Below are 20,453 nucleotides of genomic sequence, written 5' to 3'. Positions count from 1 at the left end.
CTTTCAAGATGATGAACATATACTTGAGTTTATCATATGTAGTCACCATTTTGAGGGACAAGATATTGATGATACATTGGATTAAAAACCTAAAGATAATGAGCTTGAGGATGAAGATGGAATTCTTAATCTAAAAACCAATACTATTCCAAAAGGAATGGTTGAACTTGAATGTATCTTTGATCATGATGAATTAGCACTCAATAGAAGGGAAATTAAAGAAAAGGGAATTAAAGAATGTGACTCGTATAATTTGGGTACTGATGAAGAACCAAAAATGGTATGGATTGGAAAAGTGTGAAACTCATAGGAAAGAGAAGACATGCTCAAATTACTCACTGTGTATAAGGATGTTATTTCTTGGAGCTATGAAGAGTTAAAGAATTATGATCCTAAGATTATTAGACATGACATCCCATTGAAACTAGATGCCAAGCCATTCTGACAAAGACAAAGATGTATAAATCCTATTATTGAGCCACTAATCATGAAAGAAGTAAAGAAGCTATTAGATGCTAATATCATATTTCCTATCTACCACTCCACGTGGGTGGAAAATTTGGTTCCTATACTGAAGAAGATTAGGTAGATCCATCTTTGTGTTGACTTTCGTAACTTGAATCTAGCATCTCAAAAAGACAACTATCCTTTACCCTCACTAGATGAGGTTTTACAAATTGTTAATGGTTCAAAGATGATGTCATTCCTGGATGGTTATTGAGGGTACAATCAAGTGATGGTTGATGAAGAAGATTGTTTGAATATGGCTTTCACAACTAAGTGGGGAACTTTTGCCTATAGAAGAATGCCCTTTGGACTAATCAATACAGGGGCCACATTTCAATGAGCAATGGATGAAGCTTTCAAAGGATTGATAAATAGATGTATAGTAATCTACATGGATGACTTGACTATCTTTTCAAAAGATCGAAGTACACACATTGCTGATCTAAGACAAGTATTCAATAGATGTTGTAAATATGACATATCTCTAAATCCCAAGAAATGTTCATTTGGTATTACTAAAGGAAATCTCTTGGGACATGTTATTTCTAAAGCTAGAATCTCCATTGGTCTGGATAGAGTTGAATCTATTCTAAAATTAGTACCTCCACACAATCAGAAGGAATTGAAGTATGTCTTTGGGAAGATAAACTTTGTGCAAAAATTCATCAATGGATTTGTAGAGATAGTTCGTCCCCTTAATGATTTACTCAAAAAGGGAGCTAAGATAGAATGGGTTCCTAAGATAAAGAAATCATTCAAAGATATCAAGGTTGCTATTTCTATGGCCCCAATTTTGGTGAGTCCTGATTATGAGTTGCCTTTTAAGATCTATTCCTTTGCTTCTGAACTCTCTTGTGTAGGGATCCTGACATAGAAAAGGGAAAAGGAAGACAAAAGACCAATTTATTTTATGATTTGTCCTTTGAAGAATGCAAAGTTGAATTATTCGAACCTTGATAAACAATCCTTTGCATTAATCAAGGTAGTAAAGAAGTTCCATCACTACATACTACGAAGTAAGGTGTATGCAATTGTACCTGATCCAACAGTAAAGATGATCTTGATGCATAATGAACTAAATGAAAGGAGAGGAAAGTGGATGGCTATACTTCAAGAATTTGATCTCAAAATTCAATCTATGAGATTAATCAGAGGTCAAGGGTTGTCAAAGATGATAGCTGATAACTAGGATGGAAATGAAAAGGAATTCAAGTTCAACAATGTTACAGATGAGGATGATCACAAAAAGATGGTTGTGTCACAAGTTGATATTAATCAGGAAGTGGTGATAGATGTTTGGTGTCAAGACATTTTTTATTATCTCCTACAAGACCAATGCCCCAAATGGATTGATAGTTCACAACATAGGGGACTTAAGATGAAATGCAAGTCCTACATGTTACATGATAACAAGTTGTATAAAAGGAACTACAAAGGGATTTATTTGAAATGCTTCAGATAGGAAGAACCCAAGGAAGTCTTGGAACATTTCCATGATAAGTATAGTACAAGACATGGTTTAGAAAAAGCAATGGTTCACATGATTTTAAGATCAGATTATTTTTGGCCCTCAATATTCAAAGACACTTTTGAACATGTGCATTCTTGGCATATTTGTCAAACTAGTGCTAATAAAGAGATACATCTAGAAATTCCATTACAACTGGTATATGAGGTGCACCCCTTTGCAAAGTGGGGGTTGAATTTTATTGGTCTAGTCAATCCACTGTCATCAACTAGACATGCATTTATTCTTACAGCTAGCAATTATTGTATGCAATGGACAAAAGTAGAAACATTAAGATATTATACTGCTAAAGTGGTAACAAAGTTTTTGGAAGAACACATTATTACTAGATTCAGGATGCCATTTTCTCTTGTGTGCGATAATGAGTTTGCATTTGCATTTGCATTCTTGACCTAGTGGGCATTTGAAAACAAAGTCATCATCAAGTTTTCTTCAAATTATTACCCGCAAGGAAATGGGGCAGCAAAATCTACAAACAAGAACTTGATCATAGCAATAAGATGATTATTGAAGAAGAATTCTAGGGATTGGCATATGTAACTCAAATATTCCCTATGGATAGATCGAGCGAGAGTCAAAAATGCTTTGGGAACTTCTCCATATTTGCTTGTTTATCGACAAGAACTAGTGTTCCCACTTAATCTCAGGATTTTGGTTTGAAATTAATGATTGGGTATGCTAAAGATGTTGATAGAGTACAAATTAGATTGATGAATCTTTTAGAGATGGATGAGAAATAGACAGCTACATTGGAGCACATGGCTAAACATCAAGTTGTTATCAAAAAATTGTTCAACAAGAGAGCCATGATTAAATCATTTAGGATTTCTGACCTTTTTCTACTCTGGGATAAGGTGAAAAAAAAGTTGGGCAGCCATACCAAGTTTCAATGCTTGTGGATAGACCATTATCAAATCACTAAAATTCTTAGAGAAAACACTTTTAGGCTCAGTTCCTAAAGCATTATTTTGAAGCCTAAAAGAGAAAAACAAAAAAAAATAGTTAGATTTTATTTCTACATTTAGCTTAGATTTTTATTCATACATGCGCGTTTATTTCTGCAAGTGTGTTTTCTTTCATGTTGAGTGTTTGCTTTCAGTCGTGTGTTTCCTTTCAAAATTGTGTTAGTCCTGGGGATAAGGTGTACTTGATATTTTCTCTTAAGATTTCACTAACCACTTTTGGTTCCAATTTCAAGAAGAGGTATTTCTTTGTCAAAACATTTGGATGATTGTGTGTCTCATACCAACTGAGCAATCAACATTTCTTGTGGAAATAGGGGATTTTAAGTTTGGAAATCAGAAACCTATACCAACATGTTCTCAACACTTCACAAATTTAAAAATTTAATTGTTTTAGGTACTATTCAATTGAAGTTAGAGATGGCAAGAGATGATCCAAACTTCAACTAGTTCAAACAAGAGGGATCTCCTCGAGAGGTTGCTAAGATCATTGTTTGGTGTGAGAGTTTTGAAAAAGTTCTAAAAGAGGAACATAAGGGATGTTCACAAGAGATCAAATCCAAGAAATGACACCGATGTCCTGATTACACAGTCTAAGCATAGTCAGGATATAGAAAAAAAAAAAAAAAAAAAGGAAACTGAAAAAAAATATGGTGCTAAGACTTAAGGATTCTAAAGATCTGAAATGGCAAAAGATACATTTTCAAAATAGAGTATCTTGTATTCAAAATATTGCTTCATCAAAAGTAACATTTTGAACAACATGGAGCGATTATTCAAATTTTCTAGAAAATTAGAAGAATGTGACACCTCACCAAGAGCCCTCGAACTGATTCTCTCATCTGATCAAGCAAATGATTGATGAATAGCCTTCATGGAGATTTTGAATGAATGAGCCAAGAGGAGTGGAAGATTGTTATTGAGTTGTCAAATTTTTTTGATAGAGTACATCATAAGGTGACAAAGGGAATGAATACACAATGCACACACTGAGTTTGAAGGTTTCAAATTCTGAGATTTTGATTGTAAAGTCATCCGAAAGGCACTCGAGATGTTCAAAGTTTGGTTGGTGTTTGAAACACATTGGAAGAATGTTTTCTGATGAAGAAATGCCTTGGTCATTTCTTGCTTTTTTCGAGGCTATTTGTTGTGGTGTCCACAACACATGCCCCATTCCTCACTAGGGAAGGGGACCCCCTACTTTTTTCCAACTCCTGGACTCGTAGTTTGAGAGTCAGGAGAAAATTGTTAAAGTTAAAATATTAGAGTTGTCAAAAAATTTGGAAAACACAGAAAAAAAAAGAAAAATTTGAAAAACACAAAAAAAATAGAATAATTTGAAAAAATTGAAAAACATTAGAAAAAATTGAAAAAACATAAAAAAAAGGAAAATTATAAAAATATAAAAAAATTAAGCAAATAAAATAATTATCATGTGTCTAAGTGCATGCACATGAGGAATGTGCGATGTGCATCGGTGCTCGCACTGAGGTGTGTCGCACACCCTATGCCATGGTGAGGCTATAAAGCCCACCCTTCTTCATTTTTTGTCATTTTGCATTTGGAGATCAAAGGTTTTCCTTCAACATCTATGGTGCAAGGTATGTCAAGTGCGTTGCACCTTTGAATTAGTATAGTGCTACAGGCACCCTTTTTGCTTAGCACTGTGAGCACCCTTTACTTAGCATCGCGGGCGCTCCAACTGCACATCGTGCCACCAATGTGAAACCCGCATAGGTGCTACACCCTTTTCTTAGCACCATGGGCACTTCAATCATGTGCTGCACCACCAATATGAAACCCACACTGCGTGCCACAATGACATCCACTGACACTGCGCACTAAGGTAGGATCACCTGCATCATGTGCCATGAGGGCTTGGCACCACGCCATGCATCCTTGACCTTTTTTTTTTTGTTTTAATTTTTTTTTAATTTCAAAAAATAAAAAAATGACAAAAAGTTAAAAAAATATAAAAATATAAAAACAAAAAAACAAAAGACAAATATATATATATATATATATATATATATATAAGAAAAAAAAATGGATAAAATAAAAAGTAAATAAAATCCCCAAATGGGGCTTCTTTTTTAATGCTCATTTTTTTTTATTGATAGCTTTTACATTGTCTTTGGACTAATGACATTTTTTTTCACCATGTGCAAGTAATTAAATGACATCCACATCCAGAGTTGCACCCAAAACCGTTGTGTTCAAGTTTCAAGGCATACCCTCAAAGTCAAGATTTCATGATGACCATGCAAAAATCTAAGATACTAATTTAGGGCACATAGATCTAGGAGAATTCTTGAGAATTTGTAATAAACCAACAAAGAGATCGGCCATGATGTCTATGTTGATCCATTTCAAATTGGTGAACACAGCGTCACATCCTATGTCAGTACAATAAGCTAAACTAATCATGGCCTTGTCACAACATCTTGTTCCCAATGAAAGGGTACTCAAGAGTGTCACTAGAGAAGTGGTGTTGGATCTATGACCCAATAACATTGAGAGGGTCTTCCATCTTCCAAGAGTAGACTAGTTCATCTGAATCTCCTATGAAATAGCTGAAAGATGTACAGTGAGCATCAACAAGAGGCCATTCACATCATACAATCTTCATACCTCATTGAGAAGCCTCCTTGGGGAAGGATAACAAGAAAAGTGGATATGACTTCGAGATACATGAAAGAAGACATTGGATACTCTATAATTCTCCTAAGTAGAGTCATGGGCTTTACTGTAGTGGGCCACCTTAGCATCTTTATGGTCAACTTCATTGAGACCATCAGACATGCAAAGATAGGCCACCACACTAAGTGAAAACTTGTGTGAGGAATTGAGGATAGTGAAGGACAAGAAGAATTTTACATGAATTCTTACATGGTATACCTACTTGTAGCAAGGGTGAAAAACTATCCTAATTTGTACAAGAAAGGCAATATGTAGGAACCCAATGCTTGGCCATACATCATATACCCTGAAGCCAATGCAAAAATCATAGTTCTTGGAGCCTACTTCATCTAGTTCAAGACATTCACATATCTATGGGTAGCTAGTGCATCCCTCAATCCTAAGAAGCTCTCGAGATATCCTAGTGACAAATTGGTCCTACTGGAGATTTTTTGACAAATTGAATTGGCTTATGAGAAAATAAAGAGACAATAGAGACCTTGTTGTACATGGCCCTTGGTCATTGGAGCATATTAGGTGAAGCAAAAACAAGATATTCCTTCCTTTGAGTGGGAATGGGAGAACTATCCCCTTGAAGAGTACAACTCTCCTTGGCCATATTTTGACAATATTAGAAATGTAGAGAGTCTGGTAGGAAAGGAGATCCACCATGAGAATGATGTTGAATATCACTAGATGAATTTCAAAAATGACTATGATGTGCACATTAGGGACTATTTTAGAATGACTTTGTATCTAGTAGAAAAGGCTCTCTAGTTGAACATCCCTAATGAGATAAGGCAACAAGATTCTAAGGAGTTAGTGGACCCCCTATTCAACACTGATAAAATTGGTGAAAGACCTATTCTAAATGTAGAGGTTGACAGGGAGGAAGGAGATGATATTAATCATTGAGCAAGGCATGTCATCAGAATGACAAAGAATTGGATTAAGAAACCTTTTTGACTTGATCCAATTCCTAATACAGTAATCTTCCATGCACATGTTAGCCTAGAAAGAGCTAAAGGAAAGAAATTCACAATTCCTACCTTTGTAGCTAGTCTCTTATTAGGCCAAAGATAATCTACTAGCTTGATCGCCCAATTGGATATTATCACCCTCTAGAGAGGAAGGGAAAAATAAAGAGGACCTCCCCTCAGAGGATTCAAGCAAAACAAGCTATAGAATAGGTACAAGGGTCTCAAGATACTAGAGCTACTCAAGTCTAGGATGAACCACAGTTACCTCATATTGTGTCTAGCCAACCAGAAGAGGGAGAAATTCCACAAGCTTCCATTCCTCCTCTACTAGAAGAACCATCTTCTCCTTCTATCCCAAAGAAACATAAGAAGAGGATTAAGATTCAAATGAAGAAAAGGAAAAGGATTAGTAGAAGATTAGTGCCTAATCCATCTATTCTTGAAACCATTTCAAAGGGAGATGAAGAGGATGAAGAAATAGAATTAGAAGTGGAGGAGGAACAAGTGCCCCTATAGGGAAGAACTTGGCTAGCAAGAGCCATAGAGTTGTAAAGAAGGAAGAGTGCCATGGGTACCTCACCATCCACCCAAGTAGAACCCTTAGAACTCTCTTCTTCAAAAGATGAATTAAAATAGTGGGTAAATGAGTAGAGTGAAGAGGTTGATGATGTTTTCTCAATGTTAGATTTTGATTTCATGCCTATAGGTATAGAATTGATTGGGTGAAAGATCATATAAACCTATACAGGTGAACTTCAATAGGAAGGCTAGACATAGATGCCACCAGATACATAGGGTCCTAATCTTACTCCCTCATCTCCAGCACAAATGGTGTTAGATAGTGGCTCAGTGACTCCTCCACCTCAGAGTTTGGAGGAAGGATAGGTTTAGAAGGAACCATCATCCGAGGAGCAACCAAAAAAAATGGTTATCGATGAAGTGTCAAAGGAGGGACAAATGGTGAAATATTCTCAACCACCTTCCCAAGATACCTAGGAGCAAGCTACAGGATCCACAAAGATTGAAGCAACAAAATGGGAGTCCTCACAACAAGAGGTGACTCCAAGCAAAAGTGATAAAGGGAAGGATGTAGTTGAACACATCCCTTCATCATCAAGAGCCAGATCCATAGAGAAACACATCCCAAGGTGGATCCAAAAGGAGATAATGAGGATGTCAAAGCCTCAATTCCATGCTTCGAAGGATAACATTTGTGACATTACAGAGCTCTTGAACAAACCTAAGTCTCCCTCACATGAGGTAGCACCATTGGTGTTTTTCACCACCATACAGAACCAAAATTTATTTGCACAAGTGGCTCTCCTTCCTAAAGGTATAGATGCAAAAGGCCTTAACCTCAAGGATTATGAAATGAAGGATGTTATGTTGGGAAGGCCTACACAAGATTTAGCCTGGCAAATGATGACCATGGGAGTTGTTGGTGTTTGAAAATGTTGGAGGGTTTTCAATTATCCCCATGAGAATATGAAACATCTAAGGGCAACTAACTCCCATTATCAACATATCATTTTAGACACAGGGCCAACTATAAGGCATGACCCTTCTTCTACTTCAAGCTCTGCTAGACCTAGGTGGGTAGACCTGAGATTCAATTGATATCATACCAATGCAAAAACATATCCCTGAATCAATTAAGCAGATGAAAACCCCTTATATCTCCTAGTGGCTTATGAAACAACATAGATTCTATAATAGCTAGGTGCAAACCTATATTATTCATAAATTGAGTGAGGGTTTAAAATTTTATGTCCACTTCAACATGAAGGGAAAATTATTGATTTATATTGAGAAAAGACAACATGTCCAATATGCAGCAAAAACTTAATGATCCTACAAATGACCAGTGCCTTATCCATTAGGGCAATCTTATACTCTAGAATTACACATCCCAAGAACATCAATCAACATATGGCATATGTTGAGACATTCATGTTCGGTCTATTCACCTTATGAATCAGACAACAATATCCAATATAACCCCATACTTTCACACATCCTTCTTAATGAATCTGCAACCTTGTCTGAAACCACAAGCAATTATATGACTCCTTGAGTCAAATACAAGAAAACTTCAAACATATAATTGGGCAATTGCAAATAGGTTCAAGCTCTTTGTTCTTGAACATATAAAATTACAAATTCAACAAGAAAGGAGACATAATTATATTGAAATTAAAAACCTTCTGCACATTGTATTTATCTCCTTGAAATAAGTACATTAGGAATGCATAAAACAAGATACAAGATCACACTACTATATCAGAACTATCTATGAAATCCATATGCTGTTCATACAAGATATGTTGGGTGTGTGGCTTTCACAACCTGAGCAGAGCTCCAAGAACTAGAAATTGAAAAGCAACCAACAACCCTCTCTCTAGCTCTGGGATCTCACTTAAATACTGTGAGATGCAACAAGCTTCAGGCGTAGAGAACTGACAAGTGTCCCTTATAAAAGATATCACAAGTTTATAATAGAAAAATAAGAAGAATGATTAACAGAACATCACGTAGATCAAATATTCTCCTATAGGCTCCTTTCTATTACAACATTTTGCTAACTCAGTTCTACCACTGATTTGTTGTGTGCTCAACTGCTAAGACCACCCCATAAATGACAAAATCAACTTTGAAAAATACACACCAACTTAGGCCCATGGGTTTTGTCAAGATGACTACTGAATGAGAATCATCTTTACTTCCCACTCTTTACTGATCATGCCAGGCTTTAGAAATAATAGAATCATTACTTAGCATGTAGTAAGAAGCTGAAAAACAATGTGTCTATTAAAAATAACAAAATAGGGATCCTCTAATCCCCAACCACGTTTGCTTCCTTAACCAAATTCTTGCCAAAAATTTCCATCCACTGACACAAAAAGGGGGGATGTGCACAAATAATGAAAAAGACTATACCCAAGGGTATAAAATCTTCCTCACCCTCTTCCAAAACTATGCACAGGGTCTCAAATATTTCTGCTACCCTGGAATCAAACTAAGATGCTTTGAAAATTTGTTTAAAAGATGATGTTACTGCAAAATAGGTTGTTAGCTTACCAAGTTTGTTCCTTGTCCTTCTTACCACCCTAGTGACTTGACTATGACACCTGATTACTAGCTTTCCTCTATCAAAAAACCATACACAGGCATATGAAGCTAACCATTTTCCTTTTGCAAACCATCTTTTGAAAATAAATAAATCATTTTTCAAACTATCAGTGCCCTAGAACCAATTACTCTTAACAAGCAATCCTTCCACTATCCACACCCTCAGATTTAGTGAAATCTTTAGAATCATCTTTTGAATAAATCACACAAGACTGAAAATTGCAGAGACTATGGTATATAAACTTACTTGAAGCCTTTTCTTTTTATCTCTATAACTCTGCATTTTATCCTTGAGTCAACTACTTGACACTCATGCCAAATTTATCTCAATCTTAGCAGTAATTATTTTTGTTCAGAGGTGACTCATGAATTTCTACTCACACAAGTTGAAATTGGGAAAATCTTACTTGTTACACTCTATTCTTCACTTTCACATGCAAAGGTTTTCAAATCTCATTAATATGAAAAATGACACCACCTTCAATAGTAAAATATGTGTCGTCGATCTTGAAGATCATACAAGTCAAAGCTGTGAACATGATGACTTCAAAATCCACTAGACAAGCTGGTCCAAAATAACCCAATCATAATTAGCCATGTGTGCAATTCCTCTTTTAGTTGGTGCTTCTTTCTTCTAATAAATGCAAATGTGCAAGAGCCGTAGATCTAAATTGAATCAACGACCTCAGTCTATCCTACATGTCAGGCTTGTGCATTCTCGCATTTCTTATCTTGCGAGCATCTTCATAAAGCAGAAATGTGTCGACCGTTAATTTGACTAAGATCAATGGCTGAGAAAGATCTACGTAAGCTCATAAGGTAGGACTTGATATCACCAGGAACATGTGTCTTTACGATGCATTCCCACTTTCCTTAATCTCCCTGCATGTTGATAAAGCGGGCCAGCGCCCTCCGTCGATCTAAAGAAGATCAACGGTTGATGGAAAAAATCTTCAATAACCATTGCACTATTCCTTTATCACAAAACACATGGCATTTCAAAATGGTGTGACTTGGTCAATTGCGATATGTGTCCACAACCTATTTACCCTCATTATTAAAAACATATTGAGATTAAAGAATGCGGGCAAACGCTAGCCCTTGATGTTGGCTTAAATCGACGGTGATTCAAAATTTCAATATTTGGAGGCCCACTACAATGATCCTAACCAACGAGAAATCACATTTTAATGCATGTGCTCTGACAAACCTAATTGTGGCTTTCAAAACTTTGGCGCCCATGACATCGTTACTTCCATGCTTGGTCCCACTGTGCCACATGTCACAAAGTGGCATTCCCACAATATTTATTTGCCTTGCATCTTGAAAATGTGGGTATGCCTCATCCGTTGATCTCTCACAAATTGATGATGTTCATAACTTGTCCTCTTCACTCGTATGAATACCCCCTTGTGTCTTTACAAGGGACAGATGTCACTTATGCACTTGCTCGCTTTGTTTAAACCATGCTCATCTTCATCTTACGGGCAAGTGGCATCCATTGATCTATCCAAGATCAACAGTGAGTCAACCTTTGAATTATCTTGGACCCATGTAATCAAACTATGCTATGTGCCCTCTTCACATTTCCCTATATCTTGTAATAGCCTCGCATCTCAAAAATGCAAGAATGCATGGTTCGTCGATCTGAACAAGATCAATGATCTCTGAGACTTGCATGGTAAGTTTGAAATGCAACTCTTTTAGATTTAAAACCATGTAAACCATGATTACCTTAAGCTTAAATTAGATTTAATCAAAAAATTATTTCATACTTGCCTAAGGTTTAAAAGGCATGCCTTGAGCAAGAATTTGAGAAGGGGCTAAAGGATTTCAAAAGATGTGGCAAAATTGCATAAAGTAATAGGTTCTTGACTGGATTCTGCATATTAATTGGGGTAGAAAATAGATTTAGGATTGGTTCAAAATAAGATGTTGTTAGATAACTTAGAATGACAAATTATCATCATGAAACGATTAGGCAAACTAAAATGAAAGGTATCAGAAACATTGAACACCTTAAGGTCTTCAAAGGTATAGTCAATTACACAAGCATTTATGGGGCTTGATTTATCAAATTATTTGAAATGGGACTAACAATGAAGCATATAATTCTTTGTCCCAACAGGAGTCAAAGAGGTTCTCAAGCACATGGAGCAAGGTGAGTTTGAACTCTGTACACTTTGAAGGTAGGTTGAGATCCTAAAGGGATATCTAGCTGAGAAAACTTTGAACACTATAGCAAAGAAGCTATATAGTGATGCATGCTTGGATATTTTTGAAGATGAAGAACAAGAGAAGCTATTGCCAATTGATGTAGTAGTAGAGAATTTTAAGAAGACCTTAGAAGAAGCATCTAGTGATGAAGATATCAGAAAAGCCTTCAGGATAGAAGAAGCATTGTTAGAGTTGGACACCAAACTCAGGGATTTTGCAGAAACTCGAATTGAGGTGGACAACTACAGAAAGAAGGTCAAAGATAAATATGAGGCTTTAGATCTTCTAGATGTGATTAAGATTACTAAGACAATAGAGATATTCAAGGGCAAACATCCAAACATAGCTTTGGGATGAAGAAGAACAAAACCCAAATGACAGAATTTCAATTTTGACACTTCGTAAAATTTTGAGAGTTTGACCCAATCAAGGTGCATAGGTTTGCAGGTCCATATCTCTACAGGTGGATAGTTACATAGGTCTGCAACTTTACAATTTAGAGGTGCACCAACAGTTAACTACCAATTCCAAAAATAGTGTTTTCCATGCATTGGGAACACATCCTAACAATAGTTTAACTTCAACACATGCCTAGTAAAGGACTAGCTTCCATTTTTTATGCCTCTAGACACTTCCACTTCAATTGATGGCTTCCTCCTATTTTATTTCTCATGTTTTCTTTATTTTTGACATGTAAAGGGTTCATGCATCCAATCAATGAATAAAATATGGATGGAGTCCCTCTAAGCACCAGATTAATTGTTAATCTATATATATTTAATTTTTTTTATTAGTTAAAAGCATATTATTTCATGGAGAATATCTCTCACTCTCAACACAAATTGAGGAGATGAATTCTTATAAATACCCCATTGTAAAATGTTACAAAGGCCATCATTATTATGCAATAAAAATTATACTTTTGGTGCTCGTATTTAGAGTGTAGTGATTCTTGCCTGAATGTGTCATATTTTTGTGGATTTTATTCATGAGATTGTGATTGAGCCAAAATTTTATCGTATCATTTTTGGTTGTGTGATTCTTTAGTTCTGGTGTTTGCTACAGATTTATGAATTTCACTTACGTAACAAGCTTGAGAAGAGATCACCAAATTGTGTTTGCATAGCTTGTTGTCTTGCATGAGCACACTTTCCATGGGCTTGCGATTTGATGAACAGTGAAACATCATTTGGTTACTGAAATTTCCCATTGATGATTGCATTAGTGGATTCTAGGAAATGCTACTCCTATTTTCATTAGTTTCCTACCAATTTATTCAAAAGATTAGCTCATAGTGTGTTTTTTTTTGTAGCTTATGTCTGTTAGGATTTTCAATTTCATTTTATTTTCTTTCAATTTTGTTATTTGCTTTGCTAACCCCTTGTTAGAATAGGAATTCATTTTAGTTGCATTGTTAGAATTGCATCCATTGAAAAACTACAAAATACAAAAATATTGTTCTTTTGTGTGTTATTTTGAGATAGGAAATAGATTTACTTCATTTTGAGATCAAATCAAAACTAACAAAGACCTCCTTGTGAAAAATCACATTTATCTTCAACTGAGCAGATTTTGGTACGTCACAAGAAAAATACTAAACCTTGGAGTTGATACCAAAAAATTAGCTTTTCAAGAGAGGAATTTTGCAATGGATTCCTGTCATTGACCTTGTGCATAATGATTTCCCAACAATAAAGAGGCTGAATTAGAATACATGAACATAAAGTAGCAAGTTGCTAACATATTTACCAAACAATTGCCTAAGGATGTATTTTTGTATCTAACAGGAAAGCTAGGGGTCATTCCCCTATTTGATGTTGACTAGAGTACAAATTAGTGATGCATCAAGAAAATTACATTGAATATTTATCAAGTTGATGCAAAGTAGTCAGAACTCATTGCATATAAATTAGCACATCAAGTGCATTCTAAAAAGATTGTATCAAGCCTTTGGAATTTGATTTCAAAGAGGGAGAGATTGAATCATGTCATATATTCATTATCATTGAGGGAGAGATGATGTAATTAGAGGAAGTGATTTGTATATCAACAAGAGGGAGAACTTGATCTGATAGATTCTAAAATGGAAGAGGGAGAATCTTAGAGGGAGTTCTAATAGATGAAGAATGGGAATGAAACTAAGAATATTATAAAATCTTCTAAATCATTCTATTTTCTCTTAGATTTTCTTTGCCTATGACATGTTGTGTTGCCATCAATGCTAAAGAGGGAGATTATTGATAACAATTATTCAATTGTATATTTCCATTGATGTTATATAAATGTTATACTCTAACCAAGCACTGCTAGTTGTACCTAAACTTAGAAGACTCCAATATCAACCAAGCAGAAGTTCAAAGAAGAAGCCAAGTTCATTGATCAAGTGCAAACCAAGCTAGGTTAGTTACCAAAGGAGGTTAGTGTAAACTAATTCAGGTAGTTACCAAGGAACTCAGTGGAAATTGAGTAACTCAATTTTAGTGTCAGTCGAACTACATCAGAATATATTTGTTTATTATTTGGTTTATGCAAGCCAACTTAGTGGATGATATTTGTTTATTTGTAAGGGTATTCAAACTAACTTGATATTGGATTTCATATATATAAAAGGTCAAGTTGTGGATTGAAATATGAAGTTGTGAAAGAGGATAAGATGTGAATAAAGAAGGATATCTAATTAAGGGAAGAACATCCAAAGGGTTACAAAGAATATTCTAATTAGGGATGATCCAAAGGATAAACCAAAATAGTTATCTAAATCTACAATCAGGTTAATCATTATTTCTCTAACAATTTTATCAATAAAAAAATCTCTTAATAAAGTTGACTTAATAGTCACTTTGTAAATCCTCTAACAAGGTGGCATTTCTAGATTGAAGTGTCTTAAGACCTCTAACAAGGCCAATCCTAATAGGGTGATTCAAATCCTTTAATATGGTCACACATAATAGTGTGTTTGCAACCTTTAATGGGGTTGGCTCCTAATAGGGCTCACTTCAGAAGAGTGAAAATGTGTAACTAGTTGAATTGGTGGTTTTATCAAATTGGGTTTCCATGTTGAATCTTGATGTCTCATTTGTTAATGTTATTTTCTTTTTGCTTTATCTTTCTGCAACTAAGTTACTAAAAGTTAATACACATTAATATCTCAAGATTTTTTTGTTAACCAAGTCACAATGAATATCTAGTTCTAATCGAGCTGTGAGATATAAGGAAGATTGTATGGACATCTAAGGGATTTGGAATTGTTTGAGTGGTAACTAATTTACCCATCCCCTTGTAGTTACTCCTCTTATATTTCCAAAAATATATTTATATTTCCATATAATGTATGTGCAATTTTGTAGATCATGGATGTAATTGGGTGTGGTCAATAATTTTATTGATAATATGCAGGAAGAGGAAGAATTTTTTCTTAACTATGTTTTTACAAGATGAGGAGAAGTTCTACTCTTTGAACATCTCACTTGTTGAATCTTAATAGGTTATCCAAGATAAATCCCTTAACCATGTCACTCCTAACATGGCAATACATATCCTAACAAGTATGGAGATTAAATCACTTAATGAGGTGGCTCATTAATTAGAGTTTTAAATTATTTTATAGGGTTACTTCTAAAAGGGTAAATCTCATAAGAGGGCTAGAGGTAAATCACTTAACTATGTGGCTCCTAACAAGGTTTTCTCTTAATCAAGCGTTATTGTAATCTCAAAAAAGGCTATTCCTTCAACTAGGCATTCTTCAAAAGAGTAAGGGTACTGATTCCCACCATGGTTTTTCCCTCTGACAAGGAACTTCCACATGAAAAATCTTTTTTTTCTTGTGTTGCATTTTGTGAATGGTTTTGTGTGCTAATTTTCTTTTTACCTCATAAGGTAAATTGAATGTGTGTGGTTATATGGTTAATGAATGGATATTATTTGGGTGTCATATTTGCTAAAAGTTTAAATTTGATAGATTGTTGATTCACACCACCTAGTAATATTGGCTATTATAATACTTACACAAAGCTACATTATGCTAGTAAAACCATCAAAAGAATAACCAAGAAAAATATTTATCACAAGAAAATCTAGAATAGGAGGATTATGCCTCATGAAATCATTGTATCTATAAGAATCCTACTAAAAGATGCTTAGGAGAAAATAATGCATGCAAAGAAATAATGTAATGCAAAGTGTAGGGGCATGAAAGGAGAATATAAGGAAAGCATTATATCCAAGACCATTTTCTAAGAAGTGGGTGCAAAGAATTGACTTGATAACAAGGATTGGAATGTATGCCCCCATATTCAAGGGATTGCAAACACTTTTAATAAAGAAATGGCCTTGACAAAGCACACATGCATCCAAAATATATTTCCACTATGATACAAACCCAAGCAAGGACGAACAAAAGGAAATAAAACTCATGAAAAAGAGAAAGCAAAAAGGAAGCTACTAACTTTAGGGTCTATAATTAAAGGAAACTTGGAACCAAAATATAATCATTTCCACATCACCCATAAAATATATGAAACCAATAAGCATTTAAAATCCACATGCAAGAGAATAGACAATATACCCATGAAAATGTGACATGAGATATACCCTGGGAAACCCTCACTAAGGGAGAAAACATAGCCTCTACAAAATCCATCACTATGTATTATTCAAAAATATTCAATTGCAATACAACCATGGGAGCCTTCAAATCCATAGCCATGATCAAGAAATCCATGTGAACATGCATGATGTTAGTCACAACTAATTATGTAACTAAGAATGTTATTATTGTATGTGAAAGAGTCATATAAGTTATTATGTTGTCATTGATGTTAAGTATTAGTTGGCTAGACATTATGCTAATTTAGTAGAGTGTCATATCATTTGATTGATGAAGAGGATTCAAAAAAAGTATGATGATGAAAGCTTTTATAAGTAATTTTATTCAATGAGCACTTGAATCAGTTAGACCTTGACAGTATAATATATATTTGATTGCTTTGCAATCTTGTTATCTTATGATTAAGTTCATAATTGGTGAGTCAATAAAAGAAGAAATGCACTATTTCTCGAGATGATAATGTAATAACTAAGTTCCTAGAAAAGTAAAGATGGAGTTCAATGTTGATTGAGTAATCTTAGTGTTAACCAAGTGCAATATTGCCCTAGTGTAGTGGTAATGTCTACCAAGTGTAGAGAAAATAGAAAGGTGAGATTTGAGCTTGACAAATGATGTGAATTAAGAATGTTCAATAAACATAAAGGATAAGGATGAAGTTTTTTATGGATCTATGACTGGAATAATTCAAAGATGATTGTTTGGAGAATATTTTCTATTTTCAAAATATGCACAAACTTTGAGGTGAACCAGTATTAATTGAATGACTAGATGTATTAAACTTGAAACAAAGTGAAGATCTACAAATGTAATTGAGTGCCAAACTCTAGAAGGATATGGAATGTAGAAGTTAACTATTTAAGGATATGATTGAGATCATTTTTGGTTGTGGTTGATGATCATTGTTGATTATTGATGATAAAGTGTGAACTATTGAAGGAGAAAGAAGAACAAAGTCAACAACACCAAATAAACTAAGAAAGATCAAGAAAAGGAAGTGCATGGTGAAAGAGAAATAGTGTGAATCAGCCAGATAGAGATTAAAAGGAAGAAGACCAAGTGAAGAAAATATATGAACAAGTAAGGTAGTACTAAGCCTAAATATATCATTTGAATGTTACTTTTTTTTCTATTGTAGTAGAGTAAATATATTAACTGAGTTGAGCTAACTAGTTTATGAAATTCTATATGTTAACATTGATTAGTGATTTTCATAAGTCCTTTAAAGAAAACCACTCTTTAGAAATGTGTAGGAGTGAATAAGGTTTATATGATTTTTGGTTAAAATCCTCTAACTATATCACACTAAAAATGTGCATGTAAACCTTTTACAATATTGGCTCCTCACATAGGTTACTTCAAAAGTGTGAATTGTTGGGGTTGTCAGCCCCAGGTGGTTTTTTTTCCATTTGTAGGGTATGTTTTCAAAGGTGTGATTCATCATGTTTTGAAAAGTTTATTTTGTGTTTAATATATCATGTTGCAACTTGGTATAAGATAAATAGTTACTCTGATACTTAGTATAGTAAAAAACAATGAGATAAAAGTCTAAAGTAAAATGTTTATAAGTGAAATATGAAATGTTGAATGTGGTTATCAATCTTGTGATTAGAAAGTATACAAAGTTGAATTGGTGCTAAATCATTTTTAAATTTTTATGGGATAACTTGATGTAATTGATTCATCCTCCACCCCCTAGTTATCTAGCAATTGATATCAAAGTTAGTTTCTTGAATGGAATAAGTTTAAAGGGACTTGAGCTAAAGATATGAAGATGTCATACAAGAGAGATGCACCAAAGCTAAACAAGGATAAATTCTCCTCATAAAAAATTGAATGAGGTTGCATTTATCTAGAATTGGAGATCATGCCCTAAACTAGATAGACAATGCATATGTTGCTCTTATTGGTCATATGACTATGGGTGAAATGAATCAAAAAAGAGAACACATCAATGGGATGATTAAAATTGGATATACCCTAAATGATCTAAAATTTGATAATACCAAGATCTACACTGATGCTAAAGAGATATGAGATAGGTTGGAATTTTTACATGGTGTAGAGGATAATTTATTGAAAGCTAAGTCAGAGATTCTAAGAGGAAAATATGATGACATGAGAATGAAAGAAGGTGAAAATTTTGTTCACTATGTGAACTGAATTGAAGAAATTGTGATGAAATCATAGTTGTTGAAGGATTTATTAGTTATACTAAAGGCATAAGTAAAATTATTTGAACTCTCTTACCTATCTATGCTATAAAAGTTTTTGCAATTTAGAAAGTTAGATCTATGTTGATTAATTCTCTTGCACTTGATGGTTTAGTTGGTCAGTTGACTAAATTTGAAATTTGAAATTATGAATAGTATGCCTACACTTCGTAATTCTTTCAAGTCTTCACTTACTATTGGTATTACATAGATAGAAAAGAGTGGTAAAAATAAAAGTGAGTAAGAACTAAAATATGATATTTCTAAGATTGAGGTATTTTTTGCAAGGAGGTTACTGAGAGGTAAAGGTAAATGCAAAGGTAAATTGCCTCTCATATGTTTCAAATGTAATGAAGTTGGTAAATTTTCTACAAAATTTCCTAACAAGCATAGGAATGACAAACATGACAAGAGAAAGTGGAAATTCATAAAGAACATAGATTACAAATATTACAAAGATTAAGAGAAGAATTCATGCTATGGTGCTAACAAAGAGAAAATCGAGTCAGAAACTAAAGATGAAAAAGATAGAGTTGAAGTGGTGTATGTTGTTGTTAAAGAAGACCCTAATGAGGAAAGGTATGAAGAAGGAAAAGCCCTTATTTCATATGTTAGTAAGAATGATACTTGGATTATTGATAGTGGTTTCTCACATCACATGACTTGTGATATAAGTAAATTTGATAAACTTGAAGAATGTGATGGTGTAACTTTTAAGCTAAGGAATGATATTCCATGTCCAATGAAAGATAGATGATCATTGATTCTTAATAATAAAATAAATTTTTATGATGCATATTGGATGCAAGGACTAATATATAATCTATTAAGTGTTTCTCTATTGAATAATACAGGTCATAAGCTTCAATTTTAGAAGAGGAGAGTGAAAATATTTGATGATGATGGAAATCTACTCATCATTGGTGAGCGAACTAAATGTAATTAATTCTATCTTGATCTTGTAGTTGACACTTTCTTAATTGCAAAACTTGATGATGTGTGGTTGTGGAAAAAAAGGTTATTTAATGTTAACTTTGAGAAAATAGTTAAGGTTAGTACTTGAATAAAAGAGTTAGAGGCTTACCAAATTTGCATAAATATGAGAATACAATGTGCAAACAATGTCAACTTGGTAAGATAACCAAGTCAAGTTTTTCAAGAAAAACACATACTTCTAATTATATCTTGGAACTTGTGCATATTGATTTGTGTGGAACAAGGAGAGTGGGAATTTTTTATAGTGACATATATTTTATATTATTTGTTGATGATTACTTAAGGATGGTGATTATCATGTTCATGAAATTAATGTTCATGATTTTGATATGTTCAAATGGTAGAAAGATGGAGTTGAAAAAGAAATTGATAAATTTTTAAAATGTTTGATATCTAATAGAGGTAGTGAGATTATGTCTGATAATTTTAGTAACTTCTATGCTAAGATTGGAATTAAGATATAGTTAGCTACCTTGATGACACCACAACATAGTGGAGTTGTTGAAAGAAGAAATAGGTTTTTTTTTATTGTGTAAGGACCCAAATGATTGAAAAAGAGAGTTCTAAAATGTTTTGGAAAGAAGAAATTAGTATTGTAGTCTATACTCTCAACTGATTTCAACTAATGAAAAGAACAAA

Source organism: Cupressus sempervirens, chromosome 4 (assembly GCF_028749045.1).
Source record: "Cupressus sempervirens isolate cs-2001-9-10 chromosome 4, ASM2874904v1, whole genome shotgun sequence".
In the NCBI taxonomy this organism is placed as follows: Eukaryota; Viridiplantae; Streptophyta; class Pinopsida; order Cupressales; family Cupressaceae; genus Cupressus; species Cupressus sempervirens.
Note: the sequence above shows the minus strand (reverse complement) of the source record.